Source organism: Rhodnius prolixus, unplaced genomic scaffold (genome assembly GCF_049639745.1).
Source record: "Rhodnius prolixus isolate KJV_2025 unplaced genomic scaffold, Rpr scaffold_3, whole genome shotgun sequence".
Lineage (NCBI taxonomy): Eukaryota > Metazoa > Arthropoda > Insecta > Hemiptera > Reduviidae > Rhodnius > Rhodnius prolixus.
In genome coordinates, this window is record NW_027411603.1 from 29,190,165 (window position 1) to 29,212,528 (window position 22,364).

Below are 22,364 nucleotides of genomic sequence, written 5' to 3' on the forward strand. Positions count from 1 at the left end.
CCGATTAGTTGATTTCCTATAACTCCACACCAAACGCTTGTAGAAAAAACAACCTGAACGTCGAATAACTCTAGCCTCCCTAGATCTTGACCTCGCCTCCATAAGTGCTGCTACAAGCAAAGCGTGGGAGTCCAGAGTTTGGGCTTGCCTATCCGTTGATTGTGCCCAGTTTGAACAGATTTAAAAAAAAAATAACGTAATTTTGACAGTAAACTGAATTGTTTTTTTCATATTTTAAATTACCATAACTTTTGAAAAACCTAACCGATTTCAAAAATTTTTTTTTGTTTTTTTTTAGGAGCTCAAATACTATAAAAATATGCAACAAAAAATATAACGTTCCATTTGAAAAACAAAAGTTGCATGCTGTATCTCGAGATACAAGGGTTTAAAAAAATGGGTCAATCACTGAAAATAAACTAGACTAAAAATGATTAAATACGTGTTTTTTATTTTTTCGAAATTTCCCGCCGTTTAAAAAAAAAGTGGGTGGAGCATATAACTCTGGTCACCCTGTGTAATTCATTCGATGTAAACTCGAAACCGAAAATTTTATACGAACGATTTTCTAACTTTTAAGAAAAACAAAAATTAAAATAAATATAAATAAATTTTTATCAGAGAAATTTAAACAATATTATCTAAAATGAGGACAAAGGCTTTTTGTTAAGATTTAGTCATCACTTACATCAGCTGATAGTTATTTCGCCATTTTAAAACGTATTGTAAACAAAAGTAGGTATATTCTCATAAACATTTTCAAACTATTTTTTTAATTTTTTTTTTTTTTTAACTTGTTTTATAATTATGCCACTATCACACTATTAAAAAATAATTTCCCATTGAATTTATTACCATTAAATACAAATATCTTTACGAGTATTAATAAAATAAATTCAGTATATATAAAAGGTACCTTGTTTACATTAGTCCATTAAAATTCTCCACTTATAGCACAGTTAGCCAGCAATAATTCCTAATTCACTGAGAAACACACCAGTCTGATGAAAGCTAGCCTAACTATGAAAACAAAACTATTTTATAAGCAGTATACAAAAAGCGAAGACTGTGTAAAACTATTGTACGCACTGTAGTTCTGTATTCACTTGAACTGTTAGTTAGAACGTAACTATGTAACTGCCTCGACCTGTCTGCTGCAATCTTCCCCCTCCATACTCTTATTTTCCAGGCCAAAGATAAAAAGTTATCCATTGCTATTTTACTATTATTGAATTTTTTAAAAAAGTATAAATTTCTTTTTATCATAATTCTAATTCTTTGGAGAAAATGAGGTATTTTTTTTTTATTATTATATCCGGTGTAATTTCTGCAAGAATTAAAAAATGATGTTTTCTAGAAGAAAATTGCCACAAAGAAGCTCTCGGCCAGATCATACGAGGTCTGTAAATTAAGTAATGAGACTGATTTTTTTTTAAATTTGTTTATTCAAAAAGAATTACAATTCTATATTGTGTTACCCTCCTCAGATGGGGGAGGTAAAGGAGTGCCACCAGCTCAGTGAAGAAGGGTGTGGGGAAGGGAGGTTTATACTTACCTTGAGCGCCACGCTGTTGTTCAAAGAATCGGATGCAGGAAAAAAAAAAGAAATAAAATAATTAAATAAAGGAAAATAATGGAATAAACAAAGGAGTAGGAAGAGAGGATGCTTATGGGTGAAGTAATGGTCCTTGGGGGAACAACAGCGAAAACCCCCAATACCTGAAACAGTAAGTCGTGCTGAAAAGGGGAAACTATGCCTCGATTGTAGGCAGACAGTCACTAAGGAGGAAAGGAATAAGGAGAAGCAGTACAATTATTTTATTCTATCTAGTTTAAATTAACGGGGCAATCAGTCAAATTATGTTGCACCAGCAAAAGACCTCATACAATTGATCGCCAAAACGGAAGAATACAAGAAAATTCTAGATAGATTATGAAATAATATATTAACCACCAAAAAACCTGATAATTACATTGAAACCCAGCTGGCCAAAAATATGTAATATGTTCCCTAACAATTATAAATAATATTAATAATAATACTAATGTTCAAAATAGAACTGGCTCACTTCTCACTTTGTCCAATTTCCTTTTACCTAGCTTTCCACCAGCGCTGGGGTCACTGCTACACGTACCGCTCTCCTTCAGCGAACTTCGAATTTGTCAGACACCAGGTTCTCGCTCTGTGCGTCTTTGCTTGGCTGTAGCTTGCTTAATTCTGCGAGGTTAACGCAAGCTGTTCCAGATTCCAAATTATTTTTTTTTCCTTCAATACGTGTGTCGTTCCAAGCGTCAGAACCAACTCTCTTGTATTAACGCTTTTTTTTTTATATATATATATATATTTTATTTCCCAGCTTCCACTGCCTGCTGCAATCCTTGATCTTCTCTCTTCTTTTGTTTAGTTATTATTCCTTGTCTTCGAATTCTTTTATTTTCTCCACTACTGCTAAGCCTAATTTTTTTAAATAAACAAAATTACATTCACTTTATTAGGAGGGGCCCAAAAAAATGACTGACCCCCCCCTCAACGAAAAATAAATTGATCATTATTAATTATTTTTAGTTATTAATTTTTACCCTTTTTAATTTTTATTATTTTTTTGTTTTGTTTTATCTCCTCCATCAGGGTGACCAACCTACTTATTATTTTCTTTTCAACCCATAACAATTGTTACATTCAAAATAACTTCCTTCTGAAGCCACACAGCGCTGGAGACGTTTCTTCCACTCCTCATAGCAGTGCTCAAACTTCGATATTGGAATAGCCTTCAGCTAATGAGTTCCCTTGAGGTGATTTTTCAACTTCGGTCCCAAAAAAAAAAAGTCACAAGGACTCATGATAGGCTCCTCAGCCTCCTTATTCGCCTGACTTCCAGTATCGAAGTTCGAGCACTGCTATGAGGAGTGGAAGAAACGTCTCCAGCGCTGTGTGGCTTCAGAAGGAAGTTATTTTGAAGGTGACAATATAGAATTGTAATTCTTTTTTGGAATAAAAAAAATTTAAACAAATCAGTCTCACTACTTAATTTACACTCCCTTGAGTGTGCAAGTGCTTAAGAGAACTCTGAACCATTGGCTGAGGTTACTGAAAATGAGTGAAGATAGGCTGCCAAGAATTTGTTTCCTCAGGTTGAGAGAACTACATAATTCAGGGTATAATAAAGATGAGTGGAACTGGTTCACACAGCTTTCTCAGTGGCTAAGTATCATTGGGGAGTCAGATATTATTCACTCTGATAGTGTGGAGTATATTACAAAGAATATCCCTGATTTAATTGAGAAGTGGACTAACCATGCGATCTCATTGGATGTGGAGAGAGCTATACATTCCGGTTATAGTCACATTTACAGAGAAATAAGTTTGTTAGGAATTCCAGAGGAATATATTCACTATACATGTGCTATAGACAAACTCAGGGTGCTTAGTCAATTAAGAGTTTCTAGTGACAGATTTTTAAGAATAAGAAATAGAAATGGATACCATTCCATCGAGACAAGCTCTACCTGTACCCTCTGTAATTTGAACTGTAAAGAGAGTCTGGAACATATCCTCTTGGTCTGTCCAATATATTCATCTCTTAGACAGCATCATTTATCTGAATATATGTTTAGCGTAGATAATTACACAAATTTGACTGCTATACTCTCAATCTGCTCAATCCGACAGTTGAACAGTGTGTACCAATATACTATAGAAGTACTCAAGTTAAGATCTGTTATAATAAACGAATAATAGTACAATAATAATGATAATAATTGAAAATTTTGATTGAGCCTTAATTACTATCGTTTAAATCTAATTCAAAAGATAAATTAATTTTGAATCCTCTTCAATGTATACAGTCCGAATATGAAGGTAATATTTTAAGTTTAGTCGGAATTAATTTATTTATTTTCATTTTATTTATTTCTATTTTATTTACTTTGTCATGTCAAGTCGTGAGTTTAGTTAAGTATTTTATTATTATTTGTCTTATTATTATTTAATTTTTTTGTCATTAGATATTTTTTATTTTTTGTATAATTTATTTTTGTAACTGAGTAATTAATTTTATTTGTTTACTAAACACTACCAGATTGTTAATGGAAATTAACACACAAACAGAACCCCCTGTAATATGTAAATACATAAAATACAGTATTTTTATCTATCTACTTAATTTACAGACCTCGTATTAGTAAAGTAATTAATAAATATTGTGCAGCATTACACCAAATTTGTTCAATTCCATTCTGTTACATTTTTTCAAATAATTGATTTAAAAATATTCTCAGCAGGATGAGTTTAAGTGTTTTGCATCATTTATTTATTTTATTTATTTCATTTTTTTCAAGTTTCAACTGCGCAATTAATGTCTGCATGATTCATTTCGTTATTTTGTACGTAGGCGTTGAAAAACATTGCTATTTATTTTCTCTCCCAGCGCTTGTCTGTCTTTTTGAAAGTAGGACAGCATTTTTTTTTGTTCAAGTTAACAACAAACTAATTATTACTTATTAATTAATAGAACTACTTCTTTGTCCTTGGGACTTCATTTTTGTTTTTTTTGCTTAGGATTTACAGAGGTCTATTGTTTTTTCAATAAGAATTGATTTGGGTTGTTTAATATTTTTGTCGCATCTGTAATTGATTATGTTTACAAAATTCTCAGTATTGTGCATAATTGCGAAATTGAAGTAATGTTACCATAAATTTGGGTATTAAATAATCCGGGTCATAAACGTGAAGGCCTTATTACATAAACTCTTATGTGTCGTGGATATTTTCTTTTAATTTAAATATTTATAAAGTGCATTTAAAATAATTTTTTTAAAAGTGAGAAATTTAAAAAAAAAAGATGATAATAATAATAAAAATAAAATGAGAGAATGAGATTAGCCCAGTGGTTAGAGTACTGCATTCCATCGTGATATCTCGGGTTCGAATCCAGCTGCTGGTCCCTTAGATTTTCTCTTCCTAGGAGCTTCTTACAGTTCTTGGTTCGGTGATAGACAGCACTTTAAATCCCGATAGAACACAAATCGAAGTACAGAAATGCACTGAATAAAGACTTCAAGCGTTAATAACCTTAGATATTTGCGCAACTTAAATTAACAAGAGATAAAAAATAAATGTGTGCTATTTAATTTGGATAGAATAAAATCCTAGGGTAGTAGAATTAATAGATCTTATTGTTGTTTATAATTCGAACATTAAATGTCCATTAACGAAAAGTTGTATTTTTAAAAAATGGTACTGAAACCCGGGAATGCAAAATTAACAAATGCGGTAACGTGGGCTGCTAACAAATTTGACTATTGAAGTAACTAAATTGTTATCAAAGGTAACAATATATTCCTCGGTTGAGATATTAGTTGATTACATCAGATCAATGTTTGTAGATTGTATTGGAAGGGCGGTTCCTCCAAAAAGGGGAAGGAACTCAGGCAATCCAAAATGTCCATTGTTCCCCGCCCACCCATCATCTTATAAGAGATACCGGGGCATTAAAACAACAAATCCGGCTAACAGTTGCCAGATGCTAATATAATAAACTAATAAAGTAGCAACAGGACACAAGGGAGCATGGCCGGCTAACTGTAGCCGTTTTTGACCGTCCAAGAATTTGTTTAGCCTGACGGCAGTCAGCTCGGGATCTCCACCGTTTCCGATGTTCCTTCAAAATCTACTGCTCCACCTCTGTCCTGCAACGTCGATAGGTTACAGGGATAATGGGCTGAGGAGTCATTGTTATCATCGCAGCTCCTTCCTTTGCTGTCTCATCAGCAAGTTCGTTACCCGGAACCCCAGAGTGACCAGAGGACCAAGCAACCGAAACAGTATTCAAAGCTCCCAACAAATTGAGAGCAGCATGGCGGGAATTGACCGAAATTTGGTTCTTACTAGGAGAGGCCAGAGCTTTAATTGCAGCCTGGCTATCCGTGAAGAACCTAATATCAGTATCGGCAAATCCTTTCCAGCGGAGTAAGGTAGCTGCCATCTCAATGGCGGCCAACTTCGCCTGAAAAACAGATGCATAATTACCAAGATCTAGGCAGGTGCGTTCCCATCTGAGCCCATACTAAGGCAATGTTGCTTAACAGAAAAGGACTCAGCCTTTATTAGATGACAGTGCTCGAGAAAAATAAAATGCAGTAACGGTTAAATAAGAAGATACTAGAGTAGTAACAGTGATTGTCATGTTAGATGTAAGGCTAGAAAAGTAAATTTGGAGCGATGATAAACGGTAGCAATGAAATAAAAGTTCTGAAGAAAGGAAACGAAGAAATGGAGATTAATAACCGGTGAGAACAACATTAAAGCAGTGAAAACAAATGAAGATAATAAAGATACAAGAGAGATAATAACAAGGAAAAAGGAGTCAACGAAAGAAGATAACTAGAGAGATGTAAAAGAAATTACTGAATAGAGAAGATTTTTGAAAACTTGTACGTAGATGTAGAATCTTTGGAAGCAAGCAAGAAAATATGGCAAAGATGGAAAAGAAGATGAAGAGATTGAAGAAGGTACATACCACATGGAAGCCAAAACTATTGAAAGCATTTTTGGTTTAGGCTAGAAGTATTTACTATGGGAATCAAGGTCACAAGTCGGGCTGCGCAATACCAGCTGTACTCGCAAAGGTAGGAGATGTTGCCCCGAAGGAACACCTAAGATCAAGCCGAAATAAGTGAAAAAACAAAATAACTAAGTACCTAATTAATTGTGATCCATACTTATAATGAGTAATAAAAGTTATGAGTAATTAACCGGATTTTGCATATCGTTAAACAAGTTTTTGCTTTAATAAAATAAGTTCCTGTTTAATAGCCCTGAATTAGTAATTAAAAATGAATCAATAGTTAGAAAATATTAGTTGAGAAGAGTCTTCCAACTTGTGAAACTACAATGAACCAGGTTAAAGAAATGGCCCGTTTCTTAGCTGAAAACAATGACCAGACCCAGGGGCGAAGTGAAATCTAGTAGAATATTTTCAGTAAAAAGTTGTAAACTATAAAACGATCTTTATACATTACTGTAATCTTTCGCTGCACAACGCTGGACACGTGATCAACTTTAGGGAAGAATGATTTGTTCCGGCAATGTTTTTTACTTTTACAGCTTCTCTCTTGACAGCTTTAATATTTCTTATAAATATTCCACTTCCGAAATCTTCTAGTTACAATTAGATATCAACGGGTTTGCCTTGGAGAAATATTTTTTTAATGGAGAATATGATGCGAGAAATTTCATCCTTACCACGCATGGAGGCGTTCACCTGGTATTTTCTGTCGCATTTACATTAAACACCTGTCGAGATCGATTTTTTATCGTACTATCGATTTGTAAAATTAGACTTGAGGCTGTTAAAATTAACAATTTAATCTTGACTCGACTGAGTAAGTGAAGGTTTTCTAATTGGGCAAAGTTTTGATTTTGGGTTTCCACTAGTAATGTCCAATTTTGTGGCTACCTTAATCCTGAAAAAGTGTTTTTTTTTCGAAATATTAAAAAATCGAACGTCTCTTACTGATTTTAGAAGAAAGGGTGTAGATTAGGCCAAAGTACATATCAGTATAATGTACGCCCTCTTTAACTTTACTATTAGCAGGAATTAAATATGTATATGTATAATTAGGGATTAAATAATAGGATAATGCAAGGTTCTTCAGTCTTTTACACTTTTACCCTTCGAGCTCATGGTCTTTCTTAAAGGAACCTCATGTTTAAGTAGCAGATAAAATAGTTTATCAAAGCTCTTTTCTACTCAAATTCGCAAAATTATTCTTGTATCTTTATCTATTCTTAATACAAACATCTTAACAAGACAATGAATAGTTAGGTAGCGAATCAGGTTATATTTTATTTATTTTATAAAATTCATTTTATGAATAATTAACTTTTAAATTTTATTCTAATTAATGCGACGATTGGTGTATTTGAAGCACGTGACTTTTACTGAATTTCAAGTTTTTATTTAATACATAATTTAATATTTATTTATATTTATTTTTTACAATCAACTGCCTTTTTTATATCCAATTTATATTAATATTGTAATTTTTACTTAAATATTATATTAATAATCTAATATTTTAATAAGACAGTTCATTATCTCGTTCTTACATGAAAAATTCCTTGCACAGATGATTTCCATTGTACGTGCATTTTGGCTGAGCTAATGGTGATCACTTGCGGAACCGTTATCAACGTTCCGTGGAACCCTAAGGTTTCTACCCAGGTTGAAGACCCCCCCTGATTTAATGGATTTTTGAAGAAAACGTGCGAGCTATAGTGTCAAGAATTATAGGAAGAGAAAATGGGTGTCACGATAGCCGAGCAGTTAGAGCAGGAGTCCCCAAACTACGACCCGCGGGCCACATGCGGCCCCCTGAGGACATTTATCCGGCCCCCGCCGCACATCCGGAAGGGGCATCTCTTTCATTGGTGGTCAGTGAGAGAAGCACTATATGTGGCGGTGCTGCAAAGCGCTGCGTCGCTCATGTATAGTACTACTTCCGATGACGCTGGATGCACGGCTCCGAAAGAAGTGTAAAATAACAGCCAGAAGTAGGAAGAAAAGCAAAACACTATAACTAAACCGGACATTGGACCATCTCATTAGCCAAAAGGAGGTCCATAGTTCCCACAGAAATACTGAGCAATTTGATGATTTAAATTTACTTGTTCTTTATTTGAAATATTCTATTTGTTCCCGTTTTTTTTTACTTTAAAATAGTATGTTTTATAGTCCGGCCCTCCTACGGTCTGAGGGACAAAGAACTGGCCCCCCTGTGTAAAAAGTTTGGGGATCCCTGGGTTAGAGACTAGACCTGCAAAGCTAAGATGTTTTGTGTAGTGCTGGTTTCGATTCCCGGTCTTAGGCCTTGGATTTTATTTAATCTTTAATATGAGAACTTTGTAGTAAAGTATGTTTGCTAATCACCTTCGTCCACTACTCCTATTTGATAGTTGGACGTAGAGTCCGTCTGAAAAAAATTGACATTACTCTACTCTATAGGAAGAGAAAAACATGAGCTGTTTTAAGGGCACTGCCGGTCTCCGGAAGTGGTTTAAAAAATATAAAAAAAAATGGTTACTGTTACCATTATATTTGCTTCAGGAAGCTCTTATAAAGTACAACAGGGTGGTTGTTACAATGCCATTTTCTAAATGGAAACTTCTATTTTGTGTGAGATTATGTTTACCAGTTAGATTGCGTACTAACCTTGACCTTCCGGACTATGGTGTTCTAGAAATGACAAACACGGTGTACGTCTACGTCGAGAGGTCACTGGGGTGGCCACATAAATCTTCCGCTCAGTAAATATCACCCACTTTAGCTATATATCCTTTTGTCGAGACGCCCAACACAGTGGCTCTAGTTATACTTTACTTCAATCTATATAATTTTTAACAAACGATTTTCCTTAATAGAACTGCTTCTTTTAACCAAAAATATAGTTGAAGTAATATTAAAAAACACAAAATCCAAATCAATACTTAAAAAAACAAAAATATTTATATTTAAATTTAATTGATAAATTCGTCTGAAATTTCATCCAATGAGGCGTCTTATCACATAGAAATATATACTCATGGGTGATTCTATTTAATTCATTAAATGCGGTAATGTTTAGGCACGCGATTTCATGGTGCGTCAAGATCTAAGGTTATTGGCACCCAGTGCCTTTGTCAGCGCACTTACCGCTTTAGGGTACGATCACAACGGAGCTGTGAGCATAGATGATAGCGGAGATGATAGCAGTGATGCATCAGCGCTTATAGAATAACCTAGTACATTCTTATGTGAGCGTGCACAACGAAGCTTCGACTAGTGACTCATACTCGCTGCTATAAACGAGCATAGATGATAGAATTGAATTTTTCATTTTTCTGCTAGCTGAACTCCAGTATCGGAGCTTCAAAATGGACGTCGAAAAATTATTTAGTGCTGTCTTTACTCATTATTTTTGGTTAGTATTTTATTATTTACTTTTAAACAATATTTTGTTTTTTAAATCGTGCTTACATTTACTTTCATGTGTATTTATTTGTCTTTTTTTCAATAAAATCATTACTTACCTAAGAGTAATCACTAGTTTTTTCCATGACAATTTTTCCAAAGTTTTCTTAATTTTGACCTTACTTTTTCTAAAATATAGTCGAATGTGGGTGGACCCATCCTCACATATTCAAAAAAACGATCCGGATAATTTCTAAGTTCCTTATATAAATAGTGAAATTCGCCCAAAGTACTTCGTTTTTTAGTTATGGGATTGTACATGATGTTTTCTAAAGCGTTTTTTCTTTAAAATATACCTTTTTGTTGCTGCTGAACATAAAAACTCTTCTTCACTTCTCGGACATGTTGCATGTATCACAGCTCTGTTGTGCACACTAATCAGCGATTATATTTTACTCTATCAGTTATCATCTCTGCTATCATCTATACTCACAGCTCCGTTGTAAACGTACCCTTAGAAATCACTGAACAGTGAGCTGAAAAGGCTCCACAGAAGAAGGTAACTATGTCTGGATTTAAACCCTAAGGGCTTCCCTTGGAAATCTACTGGGCTAATCCCTAACCCTCGTAGTAATTGTTTTCAATTTATGATGATAAAGCTATCTATTTGTCTTCTTGTTTTTTAAAATGGTGACTGTACCAATGAAATTATCCTAAAAGTTGACTCAACTCGTCACTTAACATTTGATTAACTTGTATTTAAGATAACCTCCCACTATGTGTTTTATCTTCAAAAGGAAAGTATCATTTACCTCGGCGTCAACGGCCTACTAGATCTGATATCATCACGCATCATTACATTTGGAAGACATTTTCAGTTGTCACATCATTATTTATTTATTTTTATAAAATATTTTCGCAAATTGAATGAAATTTAAATTTGATTAATATTCTGCCAATATTTAATATATTATATGAATATGGCCAATTTCAGTGATGATTTTTTATTATGCCGAGCTTTCGACCTAGGGAGAATTAGATCATCTTCAAGGCTGTGGAACATATTTCATAGTATACAATAATTGATTGAAGGTGATCTAGTCTCTAGATCGAAAGCTCGGAATAATAAAAAATCAGGACTGAAATTGGCATTATTCTTTTATTTCTGCAAGTAGCTTGTTGCAAGTCACTATCCTGAGTTGGACAGATTTATCTATAAAAGAATTAGAAATAGAAACGGGACGGGACCTACGCCCCATGGTACCGCAGCCACAAGAGGCTGTTTATTCTGCCAGCCTCCTTTTTGGATCTAGTAGACGAATCCTCCCTTTCTAAAGAAGTTGAGGACTTTCCCTACTAGTTCTTTTTGCGCTACTATCTCCTTCGGCCTCAGCGTTCCAAAGATTTCATAGCGCAACCGCTCGATTGCAACTCAATCGAACAACAGGTGAGAGGCCATTTCCTCCTCTTCCTGACACAATCTGCACAAAGGTGCCCGGTGAATAAGCCTGTAATCAGAGTATGAGGTGTGGCTATTAAATAATGAGACTGTTGCTGTAAAACATTTTATTTTAAATTTATACATATTTAGTTATCATCACCTTCAATATACACCCCTCCCATATCCCTACAACGCTCCATGCGGATTTACCATTGTTCGAAACAGTGCTGGAAGTCTTTTTCTGCGAGCTCCTGCATGACACGTGCCGCTTTTTCTTTCACAGCTTCAACGGACTGAAATCGTGTTCCTATTAATGCAGATTTGACTTTGGGGAACAGACAAAAGTCATATGGGGCCAGGTCAGGCGAATAAGGCGGATGGCCTAAAACTGGGATGTTGTACTTGTCTAAAAAGGTCTTGGCAGACAATGCAGTGTGAGGCGACGCGTTGTCTTGATGGAGAACCCATGACTTGTTCTTCCACAAATCGGGTCGTTTTTTCCTTATTCTTTTACGGAGTTGAGCAAGCACCTCACGTTTGTAATGTTGATTAATTATAATCGATATTTTCATCCGTTTTGGACGTGGAAGGGCGACCCAGGAGGTTATCATCTCCGACGTCTTCTCGGCCATTTTGGAAACGCTTGAACCACTCAAAAACTCGCGCATGTGATAAACATTCATCGTCATAAACTTCTTTTAATAAAAGATAAGTTTCAGTAGCGGTTTTACGTAGTTTCATTTGAAATTTCATGACAATTCGTTGATCTACTACATGTGTAGTACGTATCATGTTTTCGGCAAAACGAAACTAACACCTCTTACACAAACGACGGTTCCGGTGAGACAGATTTCGCTACAAACACGTGAGACGTTGCAATCGAAAGAGAAGGCTTTACGCTGCACAGCTGTCGGTGGTTAGGATTTAGCGCATGCATAGTTCTTCTGTAGCAGCATTAATCTCGTTATTTAATAGCCACACCTTGTAATCTGATTTCTACCCAATCACAGGGTCTCTTTGGCTCTTTGCTTACACAGCCAAGGCATAATAGTCTATAAAAAGAGACCAATGTCCGGAGGCATTATAATAGTTGGCTTAGGAATAAGTTAGGAACTTCGTTAATTACGTTACGACAATTAGAATAAACGTCTGCGATTAGCGCGGCACCCCCTCAAAAACATCCCCTTGTTGAAAACTTTAAGCAACAAGGTCTTATACAAGAGCATCCTCTGCACCTTTCCAGGAAGAACTGATTAAAAAAAAGTTAAGGTTGATGAATCTTTATTACTGTTGTAGTTCAAGGTGCATTTATAAATTCTGTATTAGATAATTGAAGCCGAAATATTCCAGATTCTCCTCTTAAATTTTAATGTCGTTCACACTTCTCTACTAGCTACTGTAATTTGCACACTCATAATGGAAAAAATGGTCAGTCTAAATTAATATCAATTGTTTTTAATGAGTCTTACTAGAATTTATCTCGTTAAAATGTTTATTTAAAATAAGTTCGCTGGAGAAACTTTAGTTAGTGCGATAGAAATTTACTAGCAGATCGGAGCTTCAGTAAAGTAAATCCAGATTAACTCTAAGCTCCGAGATTCCAATTTCAAGACCCAGATTCAGAGGAAAATGGAATGACATTACATTTTTAATCTGTTAGCCTACAGCCACTTATAATGGCTTTTTTTTTTTAAATCCCTTTTGTTTGTGCTTATTAATAAATTTTTATTAGAAATCGTTGCAAAGAACGGACGTGATTAATGACGGAAGTTACGCAAGGATTAGCCTGCTTATGGAGATTTCTGCCGTTGTCATAAATTTGTTAGCTTAATCTATCTTACCCTACTATTAAAGAGGAAGGGATATAGGTTCCATCCTACCATAGTATTGGCAGAAATGCCTTGGACGGTATGCCTGAAAATAAGGCCCGTTTTCACCCCCTAAAGTGCTTATGCGTCTCCAATGTGGTCAACCATAGTTTGCTTTATAACTTTAGGTCTGGTTAGCGGGTCTGGCTTACTGCACAAACTTAAAAATAATCTTCCATTCACCTTCTATTTGATCTTAAAATCTTACTTAACTGAACGATACTGCCGCGTTCGTCAAGGGCAGGCCCTCTCGTCCTTTATACCCATAAAAGCTGGAGTCCCTCAAGGAAGCGTTCTAGGCCCTTTGCTTTTTCTAACATACGTATACTGCTGACTTACCTCTATCCCAAAATACAATAGTTTCAACATTCATTCGCTGATGATACTGCTATTCTTTCATCTCACTCCAATCCGGTCCAAGCCAGTCAGAATATTCAAACTCACTTAAAGCTTCTCGAAACCTGGTTCCGAAAATGGAAAATAAAAGTTAATGAACAATAATCAGTGCACATTACTTTTACATTACGAAAATCTGCGAGTCCATCAGTCCGACTGAACGGTGTAACGATTCCTCCAGCTGACGTAGTACGATTCTTAGGACTGTACACTGACAAGAGACTCACCTGGTGGAACCCACATACTCGACTGAAACGACAAGACGTGAACAGACGCTACAAGCTGCTTACTAGACTACTTGACCGCAGATCCAAACTCGACTTGAATCACAAGGTAACCAGCTACAAGACACTATTAAGACCTATGTGGACATACGGAGCAGAAGTGTGGGGCTCAACCAAACCCTCTAACTCAAAACGCCTGCAGACACTACAGTCTAAAATCCTACAGAAAATCCTGAATGCTCCATACTACATTTCTAACTTTACCATTCATAATGACCTTCACATCCCTTTTGTCACTGACCTAATAAAGTCTCGCTACCGCAACTTTCACAGCCTACTGGCTCTCCTCTGTAAAACAACTCTCCTCTCCACACCTTCCAGAGAATCCTCCACGTCGTTTGAAGCGAAAGTGGCCTAGGGATTTATTGCTGTGATTAAATCATTGTCAAAGAGTGTCTCTAGTGGATGATTGCTCTAGCCATGACATTACAAGTGAACTGAACCAGTATGAACAAATTTACTTCGTGCAACATTTGTTGTGGTTGTAAATATGGCTAATAAAGTGAGAAAAAGGTATGGTTAGGTTATGAAAGTTTGGTATGATTTGGTGTAACTCATATAAGTACAGTTTAAACTTAAATTTAAAATAAAAACATATGATAGAAGGTTGGCGTAGGACGCCTTCAAGGCGCATGATAGGAGAGATATAGTTTGTGGTATCTGTTAATTGCTAAAAAGTGTACTCGTACATTCGTGAACTAATATTACGGAAGTCCTCCACTTTTTCAGCGGATATCAACTTGTGTTTAGCGCGATTACCCTATAATGTCAAATTTATTACATCGCGCTGCACGTTTTTGTATAAAAATAAAATTAACTATTCCCAAATTACTCAAAATCCCATTTCATTCTTAATGTACCAAAAACGTTGTTACATTAAAATCCACCAGAATTGGTCAAGATTCAGTTGGCAATTATCCAATTCAAGCTGCTCACGCGTTCAACTAATAATGATTATCATCACTATGATGGTAGAGCTTTCGTTTTTACCTGCCTTCTAATTTTCGGGAGTTACAAAGTGAGAGTTCAGAAACTCAATAAATCTAAAAGTTTAATTACAAAATCTATTAAGGTAATTATTGTGGCTAAATATTGTGGGCTTCGCTAGACAGGTCTCCATTATTATTGTTGATTTATTTTTTTTCAAAAATTGCTACACCTTCGTAAACTTTCACTTTAGACTCACTGCCACCACGAGTCCGACATGAGTTTGCTTTATAGTCAACCACTTGCCTGCCGCACCCATCTAAAATTTTGGGCGTGAATCACACGCATCACACTAGATGCAGTGCTATTGGCTGCAGTTTACCAAACTATAAATATACATTATCATAAATTTATATTTGGGAGCATTTAGGTTTTATATTTTTGGTTTTTATTTAGGTAAGGGAAGTATATCGATCAGGTCAAATATTCTATTATCGAATTTCTATTGTAAATACCCACTTAAAGGTTCTTAGAGCCCTAAAAAGGGATTTTTCCGTAGGTATGTCAATAAAATGACTCATAAACTAAAAATAGCAGAAAGAGGATACTTTATGTTTATAAATTGGGTCCCACTAACTGTTACTTAGCGATCAAAGTGCTTTAATCAAAAGCTTCGATTTTGTTTTTTTGAAACATCTGTATCGATTTTCTTTAACCTGTTAAGTGTGTCTCTATTCTCTGTTACGGTGCATTCGACCTGAATACTCGTTGTGATAAATATAAAATTGCCATTAACTATAAAAACTCGAAATTTTAATAAAATACAATAAGAATATTATTTGGTGGGATGTTTCCTTTATCTTACCAATAGAACTGCGGTGGGAGTCAGTTAAATGATAAGTGGTTGGTACATGTTTGGTCTCCGCATTAGAGATAGGGAATTAGGCACACAAATAGAAGCTCTCAACCTTTGTGCAATGGCCGTTTTTACCTTAGATAGAGGTTCAGACCTCAGTACAAGCATGATTTCATTTTGCACAGAATTCAAAGTTCTTTTCTTCCTTGTAAAAGCTCTTGCGTCTCTTGTTAACTAGGCAATGCATATACGTGAAGCGGTGCAAGATTTTGATAGAGCACAGAATGCTTCTCTGTAATCTCAAGCTCCAGACATTGCAGAAAAACTGCTTGCTTACTACGTTGTAAACTTTTGGTTGTTTTTGCCCTGCGTTCGACGTGTATACACGTCATTGTCTGATTTTAATTCCGCACACTTTGGGGTTTTTTTAAAACTAAATTCCACGCTTAACTGGTTTTAAATGAAGTACCCATTTTGTTCTCATCACGCCTTACAAGGTTTATTTGATATAATTTACCAGGAAAATTTTATTTAGGGCCCTTCTAAGGTGGGCACGAAAAGAGTTTCATTCCCTTTAAAGTACAACGACAGTATAATGTAAAGTTTTGCGGGTTTTCTATTTTAAAGAGGCTCTGACTTGCTTTGAATTCCAGGCTTCTAGAAAAATTCCAAAATACAGTACATAATACCACTTTTTTAAAATTTTGTTTTTTCTAAAATACATCCCACAATGTTCTCTTTATACTTATCCCTGTAAGAACATCAAGGCTTGTGATAAGAGGGAAGTTGTCCGAGTGATAACTCCAGTTATTTCTTTTTAAAGCAAAAGTTTTATCAAAAAGTGGCCACAGTTTTTGACAGCGTCTTCTCCTAGCAGCCACTGTAACTTTAGAAACCCAGTTAGCAGTTTAGTTTTTGACAGCGTCTTCTCCTAGCAGCCACTGTAACTTTAGAAACCCAGTTAGCAGTTTAGTTTTTGACAGCGTCTTCTCCTAGCAGCCACTGTAACTTTAGAAACCCGGTTAGCAGTTTAGTTTTTGACAGCGTCTTCTCCTAGCAGCCACTGTAACTTTAGAAACCCAGTTAGCAGTTTAGTTTTTGACAGCGTCTTCTCCTAGCAGCCACTGTAACTTTAGAAACCCAGTTAGCAGTTTAGTTTTTGACAGCGTCTTCTCCTAGCAGCCACTGTAACTTTAGAAACCCGGTTAGCAGTTTAGTTTTTGACAGCGTCTTCTCCTAGCAGCCACTGTAACTTTAGAAACCCAGTTAGCAGTTTAGTTTTTGACAGCGTCTTCTCCTAGCAGCCACTGTAACTTTAGAAACCCAGTTAGCAGTTTAGTTTTTGACAGCGTCTTCTCCTAGCAGCCACTGTAACTTTAGAAACCCGGTTAGCAGTTTAGTTTTTGACAGCGTCTTCTCCTAGCAGCCACTGTAACTTTAGAAACCCAGTTAGCAGTTTAGTTTTTGACAGCGTCTTCTCCTAGCAGCCACTGTAACTTTAGAAACCCAGTTAGCAGTTTAGTTTTTGACAGCGTCTTCTCCTAGCAGCCACTGTAACTTTAGAAACCCAGTTAGCAGTTTAGTTTTTGAACTTCTGCTTAAAATTCCGCAAAAATATTTGTTAATAGAAATTATTCATAAAAATATGGGTTATTTGCCAAATAAAAAGGATATGTTGGTGTTATCAGTTTCTTCTAGGGCTGTTTCTCACATAACTTAATGCTCGAAGAACATCTTTCACTATTCCAGACTATCCATAGACTTGTGGCAGTCCAAAAATTGGACTCCATTGGAGAGCCTCTAAACTGAGTGATGACAACTTATGTGTCCATTACCCGATTTATTTCTTGCATAAGTAATTACTGCACCTGTAGTACATTTCAATGAAATTATTTAACTAATAATAATAAAATGGTTCCTATAATTGTAGAAATGCTGATGTAAGTATATCGGTTTGGCATTGTGATTATTGCAGTAAATGTAGCAATTATCTTCGCTGCACCAAGGTTATAAAAATTACCAGTCTTTCACACCTGCATAACCTTGATACTTTCTAAGCTCTTCTATTGACTTGTCTACCTTTTTAGCACAAGTTGTTGGTTGTCAAATGTATAACAGTTTAGAAATAGCTTAGTGGTTTGAAAATGGTTAATTATTTGAATTCATCGATTTATTCAGTATAAGAGTTTGAAATTGTTATTAAACTTATCTAGGCCATAAAAGTGTACATTATACCGAAATCACACTTTAGGGTAGCCTATACACTTCCTGTAACTATCTAAAACAAAAAATGATTGAATTAAAATTGTAAACAACCATGACTAGATATTAGGTTCTTCACGGATAGCCAGGCTGCAAGGAAGGAGGCTTGTGCTTCGGCTGACGAGTTGCCAATAAACGCCATCTCTGTTTTTACGGATGGTTCTTGATGGATAGGGCAGGTACTGGCCTCTGCATCTGGGGCCTCCAGTTTGGGCTCAGATGGGAACGCACCTGCCTAGATCTTGGTAATTATGCATCTGTTTTTCAGGCGGAGTGGGCCGCCATTGAGATGGCAGCTACTTTACTCCACTGAAAGGGATTTGCCGATACTGATATTAAGTTCTTCACGAATAGCCAGGCAGCCAATTAAAGCTCTGGCCTCTCCTAGTAAGAACCAAATTTCGGTCAATTCTTGTCATGTTGCTCTCAATTTGTTGGGAGCTTTGAATACTGTTTCGGTTGCTTGGTCCCCTGGTCACTCTGGGATTCCGGGTAACGGACTTGCTGATGAAACAGAAAAAGGAAAGAGCTGCGTTGATAACAATGACTCCTCAGCCCATTATCCCTGTATCCTATCGACGTTGTAGAACACAGTTGGAGCAGAAGATTTTGAAGGAACATCGGAAACGGTGGAGATTTCCGAGCTGACTGCCGTAAGGCTAAAGAAATTCTTGGCCTGTCAAAAACGGCTATAGTTGGTTTTAGCAGGTCCTGGATCCACCAGTTGGTTCAGGTGTTGAGTGGACATGCGAATTTAGCGTACCATCTTTTCAAATGCGGCCTTACCCTGTTGCCAAATTGTGCTGGCTGTGGTGAGACCGATGAGACTGTGCGGCACTTTGTAGAGGTGTGTCCAATCTATTATAAAACTAGATTTCTCGTCTTCGGAAGGTCAAATGTCTCCCTACCGGAGATAGTAGCATCTGGTAATCTTAACGAACTTTCTAGGTTTATTCAGTGCACTGGGCGATTGAGTCGCCATGCTCCCTAGTGTCCTGTTACTACTTTATTAGTTCATATATTAGCATCTGGCAACTTTTAGCCGGATTTGTTTATAAACCCCGGTACCTCTCATGAGATGATGGGTGGGTGCGGAACAATGGGCATTTTGGATTGCCTGCGTTCCTTCCCCTTTTTGGTGGGACCGCCCTTCTAATAAAATCTACAATCTACAACCATGACTGCAATATTTGTACCAAGTTTTTAAAATAAAAATCGGAGCTATTTTCGTGAGAATACTATAGCGAAATCTATTCAGTGAAGTGGTACTACTTGCGGTACCAAGTCAAGAGATAGAGATTTTAATCATACTGCAATTTTCTATTTTTTGAGATTTACGATAAACTACTTAGCGCTCGCAGATTATTTTGTAAATACCAACTAAAGCTAAGGTAAAGCTGTAGTTTACAAACTTTCTTATATTTTATAACCTGATAATAATTGTTCATTCTAATAAACTTTCAATGATCAAATCTTGTAAAGACATAGCCCATTAGGGCTTAAATATTTATTGCTTACTTTTGTTTTCGTCTTATTGCTGGCTGTTTCATCAAATTTTCAATTCTGACTTTTCCACCTGAATTATAAACTTAAGGTAACCACAAAATCCGATGTTGAGGGTGAAAAATAAATTTCGAAAACATGACATAATCACCATACCTTCTAAGGAAAGGCTAAGACGATTTGCTGCTCAGTTAATTTCTCTGGTTAGATCCAAATGATGGACCCAGTTACTAAAAGCGAATTACAGGAGCTAAAAGTATTAAACCTAGTTCATTTAATTCAATATTAGGCGTTATCTCGTTAAGATATAGTCTTCTACTGAACTATGTTTCGTTTTAGTGTGATTAAACGGACAGCCAGACATTTCTTTGGTGTTCTATGTTTAGCTTTATTCAAGGCAGTCGCCAGCTTTCAGACTAAGAAGTGCAACAGAAATCTTATTGAGCTTAAAGAACAAAGGCAAACGGACCGAACAAAGAACTGAACATTTTTATATGGAAATCATTGGCACTAATTATTGGAGGAAAACCATCAGGATCATGGAAAATTTACAATCTTTATCGATTTTTGTCGATAATCTCTTAAATTTTCTTCTGACAACGTCCATGAGAGGAACCTGATGATTTTAGTAAGTAAAGTAAAGTAATCGCCTATTTTTTCAGGCGGGGCTTAACGTCCAACTACCAATTAGGTGTCGCGGACGGAGGCGACTAGCAAACGTACTTTACTACTCGTATTTCTCATTTAACCATTAAATAAAATCCAAGGCCAAGACCAGGAATCGAACCCAGTACCACAACGCATATTAGCTTTGCAGGTCTCGCCTCTTAACCCGCTCGGCTACTGTGGCGCCTTTTAATGTTGAGTATTTCGGATTAGGTTTGAGTCCCTTTACAATGGATCCTAATTGGACATCTTGAGATCTGCCAAAACAATATGACCTACTATTCCAATACAAATCTAGCTATAAAATGGAATACTTTCTTTGTTTTTCGACCTAAATAAATTTTTGTGACGGTTTTTTAGTTTATCTACATCTAAGGAAGTGAAGTTAACCTCTAGTTAAACTGCTCTAGATCTTGAGGAAGTAAAGTAAAACTGTTATTCCTAGAAGTATGAGTATGATTGTTGTTTGAGATTAGCGCTTTAACAAATTACTTCTTGTCACGCGCACTTTTTAACTCTATTTATAACAGTGTTGCTCTTCATCAAGTTTTTTCTTTGATGTATTCTGACTTTTCTGCACTAAAGTAAAGCTATAGTTTCCAAACTGCCTTACGAGGTGTGTTCAAAAAGTAACGGGAATTTTCGTTTTTTAAAAAAAATATTTATTTATTCATCTACATTAATATTGTCGCCTTCAAAGTAGTCCCCTTCGCATACAATACACTTGTGCCAGCGCTTTTTCCAATCCTCGAAACACTTCTGAAACTCGATCTTTGTGATAGCTTTCAGCTCTTTCAGCGATTCGCTTTTAATGTCATCTATGCTTGTAAAACGACGGCCTTTTAATGTTCTCTTTATGTTTGGAAATAGAAAAAAGTCACATGGAGCCATGTCTGGCGAATATGGAGGCTGGGGCATCGTTAAAGTTTTGTTTTTGGCCAAAAATTCACGAAGAACAAGCAATGAAGTGTGAGCAGGTGCATTATCGTGGTGCAAAATCCATTAATTGTTTTGCCACAAATCCGGGCGTTTTTTTCGGATTGCTTCACGCAAACGGCGTTGAACTTGTAGGTAGTACTCCTTATTGATTGTTTGACCTTGTGGCAAGAATTCATGATGCACTATGCCATTAAAATCGAAGAACACAGTGAGCATAACCTTCACATTCGACCGCACTTGTCGAGCCTTTTTCGGTCTTGGCGATCCAGAATGCCTCCACTGGGACGATTGAGCCTTAGTTTCGACATCATATCCGTAAACCCATGTTTCGTCACCTGTTATAACACGTTTCAGTAGATCCGCATCGTTGTCGACTTCATTGAGTGACTCTTGAGCAACTTCCATTCTCCGCTGTTTTTGTTCGAAATTCAACAATTTTGGAACAAATTTTGCTGCCACACGTTTCATACCTAAAACATCCGAAAAAATTTCATGGCATGAGCCAATTGATATGGCAACATCATCAGCGACTTCTCTGATAGTGATTCGGCGATCGTTCATAACCATTTCTTTCACTTTTTTCACGTTTTTATCGGTTGTTGATGTGCTTGGACGTCCAGGTCGTTCGTCATCTTCAACGTTTTCGCATCCATCTTGGAAACGCTTATACCACTCGTAAATCCTTGTTTTACTCATAGCAGACTCACCATATGCCTTTATTAACATTTCACACACTTTATTTCATTTTTTACGCAAAATTTAATACAAATTCTTTGATCCATTTTTTTTAACAAACAAAAATCGCCAAGCTCGAAAAACACGTCTAACCTTAACGGCTGCCACTTAAGAAGTAAACAATGAATATTACTGAAAATTTTATCGTACTTCAGGGGCATGTGTACCAACATAATAAAAAAAAAAATTTACAATCAGCCTCTCCAAACCCGCGAAATTTAAAAATTCCCGTTACTTTTTGAACACACCTCGTATATTTAGTAAACTGATAATAATTGTTCATTTTTATAAACTTTGATTGATCAAATCTTGTTAGGTCTATTAGGACTTAAATATTTACTCTGCTTATTTTTCTTTTCATCTTATTGCTGGCTGTTTCATCAAATTTACAATTCTGATTCTTCCACCTGAAATATTGTTTTTTATTCGTTCCTAGATCAGAATGCACAGGTAGTAGCTACTGAGCCGAATCCATCTATTGTTGTGTCTTCAAAAGTCAATGTTTGTTTATAAAATAAACCTCTATAGATGTATAAG

General features: G+C 36.0%; 2 protein-coding genes across 2 annotated transcripts in view; one reads left to right on the forward strand and one right to left on the reverse strand.

The window, feature by feature from the left end:
• mlt (tubulin folding cofactor E like protein mlt) overlaps nt 1-1,129 on the reverse strand; it is a 68,922-nt gene extending 67,793 nt beyond the window's left edge. The window contains exon 1 of the mRNA XM_074124305.1: nt 917-1,129. The gene's annotated coding sequence lies outside the window, so the exon portion shown is untranslated. The remainder of the gene's footprint in view (nt 1-916) is intronic.
• lin-52 (DREAM core complex component lin-52) overlaps nt 1-22,364 on the forward strand; it is a 450,123-nt gene that overhangs the window by 388,599 nt on the left and 39,160 nt on the right. The window lies entirely within an intron of this gene.